Source organism: Pinus tabuliformis, chromosome 7 (assembly GCF_031772625.1).
Source record: "Pinus tabuliformis cultivar Carrire ecotype Pingquan chromosome 7, CPIR1, whole genome shotgun sequence".
NCBI lineage: Eukaryota > Viridiplantae > Streptophyta > Pinopsida > Pinales > Pinaceae > Pinus > Pinus tabuliformis.
Window position 1 is genome coordinate 598,616,205 of NC_142293.1, and position 18,928 is coordinate 598,635,132.

The window sequence follows — 18,928 nt, forward strand, 5'->3', positions numbered from 1 at the left end:
TTTATGATTTTTTTGGGTTAATTTTTAATTATTTTTCCTTAAATTATGTGGTTTTTTGAATTTTTTTATTTTTTATTTTTTTCAAGTTAATTTATGTTTTTTTTAAGTGTATTTTTTGGATTTTTTTTATTTTTATTTTTATTACCAACTTAAAAATAACCAATATTTAAAAAAAATATCCGCACTTGTACAAAAAATTGTTATATATATATATATATATATATATATATATATATATATATATATATATTACAAGTTAATTTTGTTTTCAGTTACATGGTTTTTTTTGTTCTTTTGTTTTTTTATATATTTTATATATTTGATTTTTTTCCATGTTTTTAAATTTTTTATTTATTTATTTATTTAATGTTTTATTCTTTCGTGTTTTTATATATTCTTTATATTTAAATTTTTTCCATGTTTTTTAATTTTTTTAATGTTTTATTTATTTGTTTTTAATATTTGATTCCTTGTTAATTTCTTATTTCTTTTGTTTTATTTTTATATTTGATATTTTTGTCATGTTTAAAATATATATATATATGTGTGTGTGTGTGTGTTTGATTACTTCTTATTATTTTTTAATTTTTTTTGTGTTTTTTATTTTTGCTTTTGTGTTTTTTAATGTCTAATGCTCGATAGCGACCCAATTTGATTTTAAAATTTTCGTTATAATGAATCAAGTATGCTCTCACAATGTGTCAATTTCATGGCTGGTATTTAAGTTTTCATTACAGTGGATCAAGTTCACCTACACTGTGTGTCAATTTGATGGTTGATTTTTAAATTTGTGTCACAATATATCAAATTGCCTTAGGCTAATATTTAAAATCGATTTACATTTAGTGTTTAAAAAATAAATTACTCTTGGTATAATTATTCAAATGTTCATTTAAAAAAAAAAATTAGTCATAAAATTTTTCCATAATATCATGCTTGAAATATTTTGAAAACTTAAAGTATATTTCAAAACTTCAAGTTTTTTTTGTAGTCATAATCTTTGATTTTAATTCCATATTTGAAAAATTGTCAAGATTTTAATGTTTTTCTAAGTCATGATATTTTATTTTAATAGCATTGTTGAAAACAATTATAAGTATTTTTCTTTTAACACCCTCACTGAAAATTGTTGGAATTTTAAAGTTTTTCATATATGTGATATTTTATATTTAATGTCATGTCTAAAAATCGATGGAATTTTAAGGTTTTTCTTTTTTTTGTGTAAGTCAGCGTTTGATATTAACAAAATAAAATATAGTACAAACTTCTGCATCTGCAGAATACGGGCCGCTTAACAGCAGGCCTAACTTCAGGAGACTGAAATGAGAAAACAGAGCAACTGAAAACTAAGAACAGCACACCGCGCAGGGCGGTAGAAAACCAGAACTGTCAGAAGGACATAATCATAATGATACCTGACAGAAGACACTACAAGCTAAAAGGAACAACTTCAGAACCCCTAAGAAGAAAACGGGCAGCCGGAAAGGATAGACTATCCACCTCGGCCCCGAAGAGAGGTTCAGAAGAGAGCAGAACTGAGCAAGAAGAAACCAGACGAGCAGAAAAGCAAGAGCAGAACCACGGATTCTACTCACCGAGGGTAGAAGCAATGGTTCGGCCTTTTTTTCCTTTCTTTTTACCAACTTTTACCCAACCAAGATTACTCTGCTGGGCTGGCATGATTTGTAAACTGAGCTGGGCTGAAGGAGAGATCTCCTTGTCTGAATCCGAAGGAGATGACTCATGAGTTCTTTTCTGTGAATTAGGAGGGACCTTGGATACCTCAGGACCAGTCGATGGCGGATCCTGTGCCAGCGTTGCGTCCATATCTTCCTCATCCTCTTCATCTGAGCTGGAAACAAAAACATCCATTGGGGGAGGTGCATGAGGTTTCCAGCTTTTGGATTTTGGCTTAGAATTGACTTTCTTATTCTTGGCAGGCATCGATGGACACGAATTCTGAAGGTGCCCTGTGAGATGGCAGTTTCGGCAGCGAAAGGCTGTGTTCTCGAAATCCAGAGTCTAAGTCCAATGGAAATCTCCAATTTTGAGAATAATCTGATCAGGTAGACCTTTGCTAATATCTATTTCTGCACAGATTCTGGCGAATGTATATATGCTCTTTTCCCCTCTAGAGGTATCTGTATCGAGATAGCGTCCTAGAGAATTGCCTATTCCTTGAAACACAGCAGAGTGCCATAAATGCGCCGGGAGGTTAGGAAGTCTGACCCAGATGGGGAGTTTGGTGATAATTGCTGTAGAAGGATCAAAATCTGGGAACCAAGGGGTTAGGAATAAACCCGCTGAGTCCCAAAACCATGGGCCTTCAGTTAATGCTTTTTGGTAGTCCTCACTGCAAGCAAACAACACAATGAAGAAACCTTTTGAGCAGAGAAGGACCTTGCAATTTTTGGTCCAGTTAGAGTGAATCCATTGGTAAAGATCTGCTGTGCGTGGCCATAGCCCATTGAACCTGCAAATAATTCCATTCTCTGCGAACAGTTGGTATTGCGTATCCATCGTAGGATGCATTATTTCAATGGATGGGATTTCCTCCAGTCTGTCCACCAAAAAAGGTTTTGGAGCCTGGGCTGGTGGTGCTGTTTTCTTGGGCATCTGAGCATGGACAGCATCTTTGTAAGAAGAAGCTGCAGCTGAAGATGACTGTCCAACAGCTCCCCCTCTCAGACGCAGGGAAAAAATAATGGATGCATTTCTTTGAATGTTGTAAAAAGAAAGTGGATAAGAATCCTCCAATTGTTTACCTTCGTATAGGAGTCGTTGAGATGCCGAGGGAATCCCCAACTTAAATTCCAGGATTTGTTTGAGGTCCTGGACTAGATCTGAAGAGCTCACCCACTGAAGTAGAGATTTGCCAGAGAGGAGCACAATCAAGATCTGGAAAGATTCTGGGAGATCTAATTCCTGCTTTCCTCTGTAAATCTGAGAAGAGAGGAATCTGGTGCAAGCATAGCTTACTGAGGGCCCTAACTGTGCTTGTTTTTTATATTTCTTCACAGGGCAGCCAGCACTATTAATCGCTAGGAAAGGCTCGCATGGGTTCGAAACCTCTCTGAAACCCACTGCTTCCTTGTCTACAGGGCTGAGCAGAGGCCCTACGGCTGCTAAACACCTCATCTCACGCCGATTTCTTAAGATCTCTTCAGACAAACCATTCTGTGCAAAGAAGGAGATCAGGCCCCTCCAAGAGACCAAATTTCGGTGAGGCATTTCGTCATACACTTGCCTCGCATCCTCTTTGGATATGACAAATGAAAGCTTCCGTTGCTGGTCCAGGAAATCCGAGAATCCATTTTCCAGAACCATTATGTTCAGCTCCTCTGCGTCACCATGGTTTTGCAACAGCTTAAAGAGCCCCAACAGATGTCGCTGTTCCACTGAGCTCAGCATTCTGTCCTGGAGAATACTCGCTTGGGAATCCAGCACCGACATTGACCCTTGGCGAAGTGACGAGTGCTTTATCGAGAAAACTTTCTGGGTTTGGCCTGCGACGTGAACAGAGGACTCGCTGGCATTCCTCGGCCCTGAGAAAAGCTTGTTGTTAACCTTAGGCAGAAGAGGTGCAGAAGAATAATTTTGGCAGCCGTCCGGAGATTTGTTCAAAGCAGAGCCATAAAAAGTGCCCATCAAATCCGCCAACACAGAAATCAGTTTTAACTGCCGAACAGAGGCTCGACTATGGGCCTTCGTTCGCGCTTGAAACACCGCATCTTTGATGTTCAGACAGGCATCACTGTAAACCCTCATCGTTCCGGCTGTATCGTCAGCCATAAATAGAACTGGAACTTTTTCCATAGTTTGACGCGCTATGGTTTTCGCATTGCCGTGAGCCGCATCAAATTCCGCTAACACTGTGGAGCCACAAGCTGCCAGGGCATACAGTTTCGCCATGAGAGTCGCTCTCGTCTTAGAAAAACACTAGTTTTGATATGAAGTTACCCACCAATTTTCCAGGTTAAGCTTAATTATCGAATTTTAAGGTTTTTCAAAGATATAATATTTTATCTTTGACATCATGCTTGAAAATCGTTGGAACTTTAAAGTTTTTCGGAGTCATGATATTTTATATTTAACATCATTATTAAAAAATGTTTAAAATTTACCCTGATTAAAAAAAAAGAAAACAAAAACAAAATTCAAGCATCAACACTTTTCCTTTTCAAGGTGTCTTTTGCACAAAAAAAATGGCTTTTACTGTCATTTTTTATAAAATGTTAAAAATTTACCTTGAAAAGAAAAAATGTTATTCCAAAATTAACGCTTCTCATTCTCAAGGTGTCTTTTGTACAAAAAAATAGTTTTTACTACAATTTCTTAAAAAATCAAAAATTTACCTCAAAAAAATGTTATTCCAGCATCAACACTTTTCATTTTCAGCCTGTTTTTCATATTTTTTTTGGTGTTTTTTGGCTAGAGTTCTCATTTTGAAATAATAGTTCTCACATAATTAATAACTTTGTTCTTAGCCTCACATGTTCCCTAACACATACTTAAGTAATAATTTTCACTTGATCCCTAACACATGATGACATGCCTCATGAGTGGTAAAAAACAAAGAGTTTCGAGACAAAACAATCACTTAAAAAAATCTTAAAGAAATTTTTAGCAAGGATTTTGCATATATCCCAAGATAAATCAATGGAAAAACTGACTTTGATCACCACAGATTTATTACATTGACTTTGCACATAAGATTCATGAAATTTGAGCTTGGTCAAGTGAGGACACATACGAACCAAGATAATCTACTCAATTGCAAGTCTATTAACTTCACAAAAAACACAGCAAAGAATAATATTGGAAGGGCGTGATGAAGTTACCAGTCGCGAGGAAGGCTGTCTCATAAGTCAGTTAGAGGAACGTCGCAAACAGGAAGAGATTTTATGGCGCCAAAAATCTAGGGTTAGATGGTTACGAGAAGGTGAGAGGAATACAAAATTTTTTCACCAAGCCATGATTCAACATAGGCAGCGAAATAGGATTTTCTCTATCAAGAATGCTGCAGGGGAACGAGAGGTGGAGCAGGCCGGTATCGAAAAGACGTTAGTGGAGTATTTTCGGGGGGTACTCACGGAAACTCAGCGGGATCGCCGGGAGGCTATTACTAATATCTGTCGAGACATCCCAAGAACTGTTACAGCTGACCAGAATAGGGCATTAATGCGGGTGGTTACTCTGGAAGAGGTAGAAGAAGTTGTGATGAACATGCCTAAAAATAAGGCTCCGGGTCCCGATGGCTATACCATTGAATTCTTTCAGGCCAGTTGGAAATTTATAGGGCCAGATATCTTGGCAGTGGTGGAGGAATCCCGAATCCGACAGCAAGTAAGGCCAGCTCTAAATTCCACTTTCTTCACTTTGGTCCCTAAGACTCAGTCATCGGATGAACCACAGGGATTCAGGCCAATAGCCCTATGCAATGTACTTTATAAGATAATATCTACAGTGATAGCGAAGAGATTGAAACCTCTTCTACCCACCTTGATTGCGCCTGAGCAGACAGGTTTTGTTGAGGGAAGGCAAATTTTGGATGGAATTGTGGTCTCCCAGGAGGTGATACATTCTTTAAAACAGAGGAAGCGACCGGGAATGCTCCTGAAGCTGGATTTATCGAAAGCATATGATCGTTTGCATTGGGATTATTTACGAGCAGTCCTCGAAGCTTATGGGTTTGACCATCGATGGATAGTTTGGATTCTTAACCTTGTTTCCACTCCGAACTTCTCCATATTGCTTAATGGGATACCTACGACTCTGTTTAAGGCTTCGCGGGGTATCAGACAGGGAGACCCTCTCTCGCCTTTTCTATTCATCTTGGCACTGGAAGGCTTAAGCAGGAAAATAAAGACGGAGATCAGGATAGGAGGACTCAAAGGCATTCGATTATGGGGAGCTGACCTTATCATCACGCATCAGCAATTTGTTGACGACCTAATGTTGTTTGGAGAAGCATCACTCCGAGAGGTAAGGGGCTTTAAGCGAGTATTAGAGGCTTTCATGTCCGCTTCAGGTATGGCCATCAACAATGATAAATCTTGTACCTTCATTTTCAATACACCTGCCGCTGTTAAGGTCCATTTAACTCGTGTGCTTGGCTTCCGGCAGGGTGAGTTACCCACTAGATATTTAGGCATACAATTAGATATTAATTCATTGCGTATAAAGAATTGGCAACCTCTCGTGGATAGGATTCGCAAACGATTGCAAACTTGGTCGTTTAGAACATTGAATTTCGCAAGTCGAGTTGTCCTTTTAAAATCAGTTCTGTTATCCATTCCTATCTACCCATTATCCATTATGCCTGCTCCTAAGGGAGTCTTCTGTAAATTAAGGGAAATCTTCGGTAAATTTCTCTGGGAAGGGCCCAACCAGCAAAGAAAATGGACATTGGTCTCATGGCAACAGGTCATAAAACGGAAAGAGGAGGGTGGTCTTGGTATCAGGGATTTGGAGATTGTTAATAAGGTTTTAGGGGCTAAGTTATGGTGGAGATGGGTGCAGGGGGGTATGGATATCTGGAAAAGAATCTGGACTCACAAATATCGTATGCCACATACAGTAGCAGGACGCCTCCGCGTAGAAGAAACTCCACGTGGATCGCACATTTGGGAGCTTGCAAGACATAACAAAACTCTGGTTCGGGACTTCGCATTCTGGGAAGTTCGTGATGGAAATTTAGCGCGCTTCTGGCCGGATGCTTGGCAACAACGGGCCAAGCTGGAGAGCCATCCCACTCTACACGACCTTCAAGCTGGGGCACAACAGGCTGGCCTTGAATATGTTCAGGATTATTGGCGCCCGGCAGGGCAAAATGAAGTATGGCGTGCATGGAAGAAACCTTCAGAATGGCATGCGAGAATAAATATGGACATTCAACAACTGTATATCAGGGAATTAGAAACGCGGAAAATTAGGATACGTCCAGGCAATGATATCCTTCGCTGGGGGAAAGCATCGAAAGGTATGTTTACAGTAAAAGAGGCATACTACTGGATAACAAAGGAGGATGCCATGGCTGACCCAACGCCTTGGCAAAAACTCTGGCAAGCAAAATGGTGGCCGAAGGTGACAATTTTCGCATGGTTGGTGTGCCGTGGTAGGATCTTGACGTGGGATAATCTCCAGAAACGAGGTATGATCGGTCCCTCCTGTTGTTCTCTATGTAACAAGGAATTTGAGACACAGGAGCACTTGCTGAGTCGCTGCTTGTATATCCAAAGCCTGTGGGAGGAAATTCGGAGTCTCTTTGGTTATTTGAATAGGGACCCTAACAGTCTTAGGGGTACCATTCTACAATGGGGAGTGGGACATTTTCACAGTAAACTTGTCCGGAGGTTATGGAGTTTATCGTTGGGTTTTGTTATTTGGGAGGTGTGGAAGGAACGTAATCGGCGAATTTTCCAGGGACGCAGCTGCTGCGAGGCAGGTATATGGGAGGTGATATGTCGGTCGCTGAAGGAAACTGTCCTCTCTGAATCTTGGGAAGAGGAGGATTGGAAATTAAATGTGGACGAGCAGCGAATATTACTCAAATTGGGCATTGATTCTACGATGTTATACCCAAACACTGATCGGATTCGTCGACAGCGTTTGCAGAGCCCCAACTTCTTTCGCCTCCCAGATGAGCAGCAAATTAAGCTGTCCTTCGACGGTGCCTCCAAGGGTAATCCTGGGGAGGCAGGCTGGGGTGGGATTTTCCGCGATAGCCGAGGGAGGACGCGTTGGGCATATGCGAAATGGGGAGGGGAGATGTCCAATAACGAGGCGAAGCTCTTGGGGGTTTACCATGGCCTTCGCATTGCGGTGAGGAACGGATATCACAATCTGGTTGTAGAAGGTGATTCCCAAATCGTCATTGATATGCTGCGGAAACTGCAGCGGGGAAAACCATGGGATCACGTCGCCAAGAGCTGGCGGGTGGCCGCTATTATCCAGGATATTGAGGAACAGGTGAGGAAGATAGATTATATAACACTTACCCATGTCTTACGTCGTGGCAATCGCGCGGCAGATTATCTAGCCAATTGGGCCACTGCTGATTCAGCTCGGGTGTTGGATGGTAGTTGGAGCTCGATCTATGAGGATCCACGCTGGGCTGAGCTGGCAGCCATCACTCGCCAGGATAATGATGAGGCCATGGGGTGCGACAGGACCTTTTAGCACCCTTCACATAATGATCTGGGGACGAAAGGAACGGCATCATAAAGATCGCTGCGGTGGGATCAGGTACGAATTTGCAAACCTTCCCATTTGGCAGAATGATTTAATGAAGACATGCGCTGAATTGCCCATCCCAAGGCCGACGGCAGAGTGGGTATTGTTGTGGGTAAGCGGTGGCATCGGGAGGACACAATGCTCATCACATCAAACCCCTCATTCCGCGACGTGTAATAATGACCTTCCTTCTAATGACGACGGAGGGTGGTGGACAGGTATCAGCCTCCATGCAACCGGTTTCCTCTGCCATGCTTATATAACACTTGGTTTCTCTAAGTCTCTGCTCTATTTCGTGAGGGATTTCAGTATTGGTTTGTCTGCAAGTATGGCTGCAGTTCGCTCTGAGGGTAGACGAACGCGCAGTCAGGGGATGCCCCTGGGGGAGCAGGGGAAACATGCCGCGGACGAAGCCTTGCGTTATATACCTGTAGACCTTTCTGAGGATTCGGATGACCAGGCCGGGGAGAATTCTGGAGCAGTGGCGCGACGGCCGACCTCGGGAGGCAAGGTAGGCAAATGGATGCGGCATTCTAGCTCTGTAGGTGGAGATGACGATGCTGAGGAGGATGATAGTAGTCCTGCAGATGAAGACGAAGAGGCGGTTCGCGGGGGTCGCGGTCGCGGGAGAGGCCGGAGGGGCCGCGGAGGTGGCCGTGGTCGTGGTCATGCCCGAGCTCGCGAGGAAGGTGGCAGTGCTGGGGTTCCTGGAAGGGGGCGAGGAAAGAGGGATATGCGACGCAAATTGGCGGAAGCCGAGAGCGCCTATATGCATGAAACTCATCCAAAAGTTCGGCAGTTTGTAGATCATCTAGAGGAGGAGGCCCTGCAGGAGCAATCGGATCTGGAAATGGCGGATTGGGAGCATTATATCCCTGACCCTGGCCACACCAGAGGGCGGATGTCCCTATATAAACAATCTCTGCACGTTTATTGGGGTCTGAAGCGTTTGCTTGCCAAGTCTATGGAACAGGTAGCAGCGGAGATGGTGGACATCGCCCAAGCAAATCTGAAAAAAGAACTGAAGAACCTCCAAATTACTCTCATGATGCAGGACAGGAAGATCGATAAGTTAACTCAGCTCATCCGAGATGGTGGCATTGTTAAGGCGGAACCTGATCTTCAGCCAGAGGACCTGAAACAGTAGCGTCTGACGGTTTTTTACATATCACTCTTTTTGGTAGTTTCGTTATCATAGAAAGCTTTTCATTTCAGTTCTGTCTTCGTAGTTTCGCAGTTTTGATTAGTATGTTAAGGTTGAACAGTAGTATTCTCTTTCATGTTTAGACAATCTGACCATATACTCACCTGGACATGGGACATGACTTATTTTTGAAGCTCACCTGGTTTCCCTTCGGGGCAGGTGACGGAATTTATATGTACATAGTTTCTCTATTTTTCTATTAATGGAATCATACCTTAGCTTACAAAAAAAAAACTTCACAAAAAACATGATCACACAAACCACAATTATTATTTAATTATTTCCTTAGCTTTTAGTCTCATTTTATTTTTCATATTAATCTACTCAATTGCAAGTCTATTAACTTCACAAAAAAGCACGACTTGATCACACAAACCACAATTATTATTTAATTATTTCCTTAGCTTTTAGTCTCATTTTATTTTTCATATTTAGTCTTTTTATATGGTTTTAGATTTTTATTTTTTTAATCTATTTGTATTTCTTTTTTACTTTATTGTAGTGGTAGTAATTAATTAATTATGTTGTAAACTTATTATGGAAAATATGTTATAAAGGTTGTGTTGAGTTAACATTTTGACTTATTCACATTAAATAAAAAATAAAATAAAATAAATAAATAAAATTGATAATTATAATTATTAGTTTAAATATTTTAACCTGATGAAATTACATAAAATTTAAAATAAAATAAAGCATTAAAATAATTTGAGCTTGGTCAAGTGAAGACACATACCAACCAAAATAATTGACTCAACTGCAGGTTTATTAACTTCACAAAAAAACATAACTTGATCACAAAAACCACAATTATTACATAAGGTGCATGAAATGTGTCATCAAAATCATCACTAGATAAGTGAACAACCCAATAGCCCACCAATAACTACTATAAATACGAGCATGAATAACCAAAGTTCCATAGAAACAAAAGTCTTGCAGAACAAGGACACAGAAAGTTATTCTTGCCAAGTGTTGCATAACCATCCTTGAAGAAGTTTTAGAGGGCTTCTATCCTGCCAATAACTGAAGACACTGCCATTCAATTTTTGAGCACCTATGTCTATCTCAGGACGAGCAAAGCCTACTCAAAGTGGTCTTAGTCGAATAAGATTTTTTTATAAGCAATAAGTGTCGAGATTAAAACCCAATAAGAAACACCTAGCAAGCAGTGCTAGTGAAAAAATTGGCTTAACTGTACAAAATTGATGACGACCATTAGCAAATGGAGTGCCAAAACCCTAACCCTTAGAAAGATATGAAGATGAAATGCCCTTGATAGGGTGTAATATGATTGAAGGTAACTCTAAACTAGCCCAATACATTGTCGTGCAAAAGATATCGAATGGAAAAGTCATGGGTCTAGACTCATATAACTTTTGGGGTACAAGTGGCAAGAATGGTGATAGGGTAACACTAACTGTTACTATTCGAAAAATCATTCATCTATATCAATCTTATGGAGGTGCCCCACTATTTGCGGTTTGCCCTACTAATTTCTCTAGTGATGAACTTGCCCCAACTTTGAAAAGGAACCCATCTCCTATGATTTTAATTTTTGCAAGATATAACATAGTTGAATGAATAGCATGCACTGTCATCAATCTTGTCAAGACCTAGAGGAGAAGCTTTTCAACCAAGCTCGTCATCAACCCAAATCAACCCCAGAAGCACAAGCAGAGTCAATGGCCATTCTGGACCCACAGACAAAGTCAATCACCATTCTAGAAACACCACCAATGGAATCAGTGCCAACAAAGTTAGTCCTAGTGGCACCAACATCACCACCAAGCACTCACCTAGCACAACCTTCAACACTGTTTTTTGTAAATTTTGGCATTCCAAAATTTTTGTAATTTTTTATAATTCCAATCCCTCTCTTTTTCAAGAGGGCAAGTATTTGATGGTTAAAAAAATGTTGGAGAACCTAATTGACTAGTCGACTAGGCCAGGAAATCAACCATTGTAAATTGTTGGTCAACTATGTTGATTTGGGGTAGCACCGGATGTGCTCTAGCCACGAAAATTGGTGGAGAGGCTAAAGCACATGAGATCCCCAATACCCAAAAAGGGTTTGGGCAGATTTTAAACAGTTTGGGAGATATTAAAATAATTAATATTTTTAATGGAGTCCCCAAGTCTAAAGTAAACTTAGGGAAAATAAAATATTAATGTGAATTAATATAAAGCTGTGTTAGAATGGTCCAAAAGTCACGAATCAAGCCAGATCTAATCTTAGCTGTTGACTAGAGACTTAATATCGTCCGTTGAATTGTCAACGGGAAAAGTATAAGAAAAGGCTTGAGGGTCACTTGGAGAACACACCAAGAGATCAAGATTTCAACTTTCTGGTGTTGGGTTTGTTGAGAAAGTTGAGAGAGTGATCAGAGTTGCCGCCAAGGGGCAATGAATACAGAAGCAGAGAGACAGAGATAGCACCGAGAGGATCAACACAATAGCCGAAGAGAGGGACGCAGAACCAGCGAAGGGTTCACGCAGAGCCAGCGAGGGCTCACGCAGAGGCAACCACGAGTTGCGCAGTGCCTTAGAGGGCCAGCGTGAGTGATGCAGAAGGCCAGAGGACTGACGCAGTCCCTCTAGAGGTTGACGCAGGCCAGGCCAGAGTGACAATGGGCTAACATTGGGCCAAGAAGGGTTGACAAAATCCCCAGAGGCTGACGCTAGGGTTTCGTGGGGCAGATTGGAGTTGTAGAGTTGCCGAAGTGTTTATCCGGGGTTTTAGCCAGAATATCTGCGTCTGAGTAGAGAGGTACTACTGCCGAGATTTTTCTTTGTTGGGTGAACCAGTTTTGGCACCCAGATTGTATTCTGAAACTGTTTAATAAATCAAACCCTCAGATAGCTGCATTGGTTTTCCCGCATTGGGTTTTTCCGGGGACATTAGTCCAAAAACAACGGTGTCACTTGTGTGCTTGTTTCTGTTTCCTTCAGTTGATGATCTGTAATGTGTTGAGCATGTACTTGTATTTATTTCCAGTATTTACATGGTAAATAACTTGTTAAGTAACAAAACAAGTAGGTTGGAATAAATCAGTAAAGTACATGAAGGGTTTCTAACGGGTTAGACTTAGAAATTCCAACATGGTATCAAAGCGTCGTTGCAGATCATAGGAGAACTGAGGATATTAGCCGAGCAAAGCAACAACAACAGAAAACAGTTGTCCTGATTGACAGAAGTTGTTCCTAGCAGAGAAGCAACAAGGAAGGGGTGATGCAGTGCCTGCGTCATCAAGTTCGAGCCAAGAAGAGGCAGCGCAGAGGCTAAGGGAGGCAAAGACAGGCTCACGCAGAGGCCAGGAGGGCTGACGCAGTTGACTGAGGAAGCTGATTTGTCGGTGTCGAGATTGCGTAGAGCCTAGGAGCTCTAACCTTCAGTTTGTTGGGGTTTAGGAGGCTGTGGGTAAGTTGCAGAGTGGAGCTGGTGGGGTACTGTAGTCAAAACAGTACCTAACAGGGCAAGGCCAAGGAGGAGGGAGTTGCTACCAAGGATTTCTAGCTGAGAAATCCAGATCAGTGGTGCAGCTGCACTAATGATCAAAGTGGGGGCATCTCGACATTGGTAGAAGGGTTTCCAGGAGGGAAATCGAAACTCAGAGGGAGTCACACCAAGAACTTCCAGGAGGGAAGTAGAGGAGCGGCGAAATGGCAGTGAACGGGGTAAGAGACCAGGACAAACTGGATGGAGCCTCAAACTTCGTAATCTGGAAGGCCAAAATCCTATCCATTTTAGACAGGAATCGTGTCAAGCACTTCACCTTGAGGGCGATAGCTATCCCAGTTGACCCAGCTAATAATGACAAGTATGAACAGGCAATGGTGAGAGCCAAGAGCATCATTCTTGACGAGGTTAAGGACATATTACCGAAAAGGACACAAAAAATGAGATGTGGGAAGCCCTAAAGAAATTGTACTAGCATACTTATGTGCAGACAAGGATGTTACTAGAAAATCAACTACGATCATACCATATGTAGAAGGGAGAAAAGATCGACCCCTTCCTCGGTCGATTGAAGGAGATCCGGGATCACCTGACTTCCATAGGGGCCACACCAGATCAAGATTTGATGGTGAGAACAGCCCTGAACGTAGTCTCAGAACGCTGGGAGGTGTTTGTCCAAAGCATACTGGGCAGGGTGACCCTTCCAGATTGGGAGGAAATGTGGGTTCCTCTTCGCCAAGAAGAGATCAGAAGGCTGAGCAAGGTGGGAAGCAGCAGCAAGGGGATCAGAATCAAGAAGGAGGAGGAGGTGGATGCTGCCCTATCATCTAAGGGAAAGCAGGAGAAATGGAAGAAGAAGGACCTCTCCAAGGTCAAATTCTTCCATTGTGGGGAGTTGGGTCATTATGCGACCTAGTGTCCAAGGAAGAAGAGCAAGGGAGAGGCCTCCAAGACCAAGGCTGCGCCAGCAAGGGCAGAGAAGGAAGTGGAGACAGATGATGACTATGCCATGAGTGCACACACACCACTTGAGCGGAAGTGGGGAGACATTGAGTTGTAGTCAGATGGACTACAGGCGATGAGGGGCAGGATCCTTGAGGTACCCAACCTCTTAGATTATACCTGGCTACGGGAGCCCCGAAGAGAAGTAGCAGTACTAGCGGGTGTCAGTAGAGACGGATGTAGATGGAGCGACAGAGGGAGCTACGTGCAGGATTCCCAAGACAGCGTGAGGTAGCAGTGCGAGAAGCACGGGAATGTTGCACCAGTACAAGATGGCACAGAGAGGTGTGCAGCAGTGCGAGATGCATGGAGTTGTCGTAGCAGCGCAGAGGTCAGAGAGGGAGCACTTGTCAGCGATAGAGGGAGTTTCAACATCGAGGGTATCTCTAGCCTGACAGAGATGTCAGAGTTGGGAGATCAATTACTTACTTCTCAGTAACTGGGTTGCAGTGCAATAGTTAGCAGTGACAGTGCTATGGGCAGCACGATGCAATAGGATGAGAGGGAGTTGTAGTACGGATTCAGCAGTGGCAGTGGCAGGGCCATGGGTAGCAGTACAGGATGCAGTAGTGCAGAGGATGTTGGGCAGCAAGCCTAGCATCAGCACAGGGACCAATGTGGGATGATCAGGGTGATGCACAGTGAGGAGTATTATTAGAGCACAGTCCTCGCTAAGAAGGAGTGTTGATTTGGGGTAGCATCAGATGTGCTCTAGCCACAAAAATTGGTGGAAAGGCTAAAGCACATGAGATCTTCAATACCTAGAAAGGGTTTGGGCAAATTCTAAACAGTTTGGGTTAAAATAATTAATATTTTTAATGAAGTTCTTAAGTTTAAACTTAGGGAAAATAAAATATTAATGTGAATTAATATAAAACTGTGTTAGAATGGTTCAAAAGTCACAAATCAAGCCAGACCTAATTTTAGCCGTTGATTAGGGACTTAATCTCGACCGTTGAATTGTCAACGAGAAAAGTATAAGAGGAGGCTTGAGGGTCACTTGGAGAACACACCAAGAGATCAAGATTTCGACTTTCTAGGGATGGGTTTGCTGAGAAAGTTGAAAGAGTGATTAGAGTTGCAACTGAAGGGCAGTGGATACAGAAGTAGAGAGGCAGAAATAGCACTGGGAGGATCAGCACAGTACCCGGAGAGATGGACGTAGAACGAGCCAAGGGTTCACGCAGAACCAGCCAGGGCTCACGTAGAGGCAGCCAGGAGCTACGCAGTGCCTTAGAGGGCCAACGTGAGTGACACAGAGGGCCAGAGGACTGACGCAGTGCCTCCAAAGGCTGACATAGGCCAAGCCAGAGTGATGTTGGGCTAACGCTAGGCCAGGAAGGGCTGACACAGTCCCTAGAGGCTGACGCTAGGGTTTCGTGGGGAGAATTGGAGCTGTAGAGTTGCTGGAGTGTTTATCCGGGGTTTCAGCAAAAATATTTGCTTTCGAGTAGAGAGCTACTACTACCGAGATTTTCTCTGTTGGGTGAACCGGTTTTAGCACCCAGATTGTATTTTGAAACTGCTTAATAAATCAAACCCTTAGATAGTTGCACCAATTTTCCTGCATTGGGTTTTTCTAGGGACATTAGTCCAAAAACAATGGTGTCACTTGTGTGCTTGTTTCTGTTTCCTTCAATTGATGATCTGTAATGTGTTGAGCATGTACTTGTATTTATTTCCAGTATTTACATGGTAAGTAACTTGTTAATTAACAAAACAAGTAGGTAGGAGTAAATCAGTAAAGTACATGAAGGGTTTCTAACTGGTTAGACTTAGAAATTCCAACAGACTATAGAGAGAAGTTAATTGTGTAGTCGAGTCAATTGACCAACCAGCATAGTTAGAACAGTTGTAACTACTTGCTAACTTAATCAATGTATAAATATATGTGATCGTAGATATAAGAAAGGAGGAAAATGGTACTAGGTCTGATATAATAAAAGACTACATACTACAGATTCCACTACACTCTCTCTCTCTATATATATGCTTGTATATTATTGTAGATTATTTTCTATATATTACACTGTATATGACCTACTAGTAACTCCCTTGTGTACTTCCAGATTACAAGATGAAGCTTGGCTTGTATAGAGAAAGAGGAGGAAGAAAAATAACAGGACGTGCAAAATAACAAGCTTAGAATACGCACCAATTGGTTTTGGCTGGTATTTGTATAGAGTTCTCTGGCCATTGTATTTTGTATCTCTGCAGCCTTTTGCTTTTCTGTTTGAATAGAAAATTATGACCGCATCTTGACTACAAAATTTGTCATCTACCAATGTTCCAAATCAAATGTTTTACAAAGTCGTTCCTTCTGAATCTGTGTTGTTTCGTCAAGCAACATCTAGGGAACATTAGTGACATGGAACTGTTGACTCAGGTTTTGGAAGTAGCCATGAATTATTACTTTCAACTTCATATCCCGACTCTGCATTGTAGAATAAACCAACACTAGTCCTCTGCTAACCTTGAAAAACAACTGTGATTGTTGCAATGAAAGCTTCTACTTTGAGTGATAAAAGAAGGGTATGATATACTCTGTGTTTTTCACAAGCCGATGGCTACTACTGGTGTCATGACATACATGCAACAACCAAAAAGTATGGTCAATTGTACTCACATTGGGTTCAGGGGATCCTCCATCACCCTATGAGTTTTTATTACCAATTACAATGTTTTCCCCTGCAATTAAAATCATCAATAATCCCCACAAAAACACAGTCCATTCCTGAAATGATGAAACCGGTTTGCATCCCTAACAAAAATACCTCTGCCAACAATTCTGGTTACGTAATTAATAAAACCATGGCAATCGGCACATACACGAAGATTTTGATAACCCGAATGGGTGAACCAGGGCATGCATTGATAAGTCCAAATGCAACAGCCAGCTTCTCACTGTGGCCACATAACATATCCTCCTTTTCTTCCTCTTCTACATCACGAAGTACAATGTTTGTGTCAAGCAAATACCCTGCTTCCTTCATTTGTCCAGCCAAACTCTCTAAAGTTGCATATATTTTCTCCTTTTCTGGATGTGATCTGTCCCCTACAAGGAATGCATGTACCTTGTTATTAATCTCAATCCAGCTGTCTGCTGGGCTCTTTTTAATCCTCTTTCGTCCATCTTCCTTCTCAACTTTGTTACATCACACACCTTCCAGCTGCAGCATAGATAGTAGACAGCAACACACAGTTTCCAGTATTTTCAGGATCCAGCTCAAAAAGGTGTTTGGCTGCAAATTCTCCAAGTTCGACATTGCAATGGATTCTGCACGCACCAAGCAAGGCCCCCCAGATATAAGCATCTGGTTTCAATGGCATCCTAATGATGAAGTCCCGCGCCTTGTCCAGGCAACCAGAGCGGCCAAGAAGGTCAACAATGCAGGCATAGTGTTCCAGGCTGGGCACGAGCTGATAATCATTAGTAATGTTATCAAAGTATTGCAGTCCCTCATCCAACAGGCCTGCATGGCCGCATGCTGACAGAACCGCGGTGAAGGTGACATGATTTGGCATTATACCCGCCTCTTTCATTTGATGGAAGAGTGCAAGAGCATCCTCAGCATAACCATTTTTTGCATAACCCGCAATCATGGCACTCCATGATACAACATTCCTTTGAGGCATTTCGTCAAACACTTGGCGTGCATCCTCTACACCACCGCATTTTGCATACATATCAACAAGTGCAGATGCAGTGTAAAGATCCGACTCGAACCCATTCCCAAATACGTGTGCATGAATCTCCCTACCCTGTTCCAAAGCCACCGAGTTAGCACATGCGGGAAGAACACTTACAATGGTTACTGGATCCGGCCTCACACCTGCCAATTGCATTCGACAAAACAGCTTCATTGCCTCATCACCACGGCCATTCTGCGCACAACACATGATCGCAGTATTCCATGAGAATAGATCACCTGCAATCCCATCCAATTGCATTTGTCTAAACATCTGCAAAGCCTCACTCCCCTGACCACCATGGGCATAACCAGAAATCAGAGCATTCCACGAGACGACATTTCTGCGGCACATTTTGTCAAACATATTGCGTGCATCCTCCAAATTCCCACATTTTGCATAAAGATCAACCAGGCAACTACCCACAAAAACATCAGATTCAAATCCACTTTGAATGGCATATGCATGCAGCTCCTTGCCATGATCAAGCGTCCCCAAATTAGCACAAGCTGGAAGTACGCTGGCAATTGAGAAAGCGCAAGGTTTTATGCCTACCTTCTGCATTTGGCGGAAAACTCCCACAGCCACCTCACAAGCTCCATTTTTGGCAGATTCCCCATTCATGGCAGTCCATGAAAACATATTGTGTGTTTGCATTCTGTTCAGAACTAAGCGTGCGTCCCTCAGACAACCGCATTTGGCATACATGATCACGAGTTTGGTTTCAACACATGTATTTGGGTTGGTTCCAGTTTTAATCATGTGGGCATGGACCAGCTTTCCTTCTATAATGGATGTGCTTTTGGAAGAAGAATTGAAGAGAAAACAATAGATTTCTAGGTCAACCTGTGTGTCTGGACGCTGCAGGATGGCCAGCGCCTATTTGAATCCATAGCCCTCGTCCGATATGAAGGTTACATGCTCCCTGAGCCCAGCAAACCAGATAACATTAACCGAGTGTTACTTTTTGGCGTTAGGAGAGTGAGAGTCCTTGCAACATTCATATTTGAACGTGTTTTTATATATCCCAAACATTCAAGGGGTAAGGGATACGGTGATAGGTTGGATTCCCAAAGCAATCTTTTCATATTTCATTATAAATTTTATTGCCCGGCTATGGAGGCTATGGAAGATATGCCCTAAACTTTATAGGGATCTGGATATTCAACTAACAAAAGATCATATAATTGAGTTGGAGTGTTTTTGGGATGAATTTGGTATGAATCACGATCAAAAAGTTTGTCATTTTGTGAAGTTTTTGTTTTCAAATAGTTCAGAAAGAACTACCAATTTTCAGGTCAAGTGACTTAATATTTTTATAGGCAAGATACTTTATG

General features: G+C 42.0%; 1 pseudogene; it reads right to left on the bottom strand.

The window, feature by feature from the left end:
* Window positions 1–16,693: 16,693 nt before the first annotated feature.
* On the bottom strand, window positions 16,694–18,299 carry LOC149248845 (pentatricopeptide repeat-containing protein At1g20230 pseudogene; annotated as a pseudogene).
* Between the last annotated feature and the right edge of the window lie 629 nt (window positions 18,300–18,928).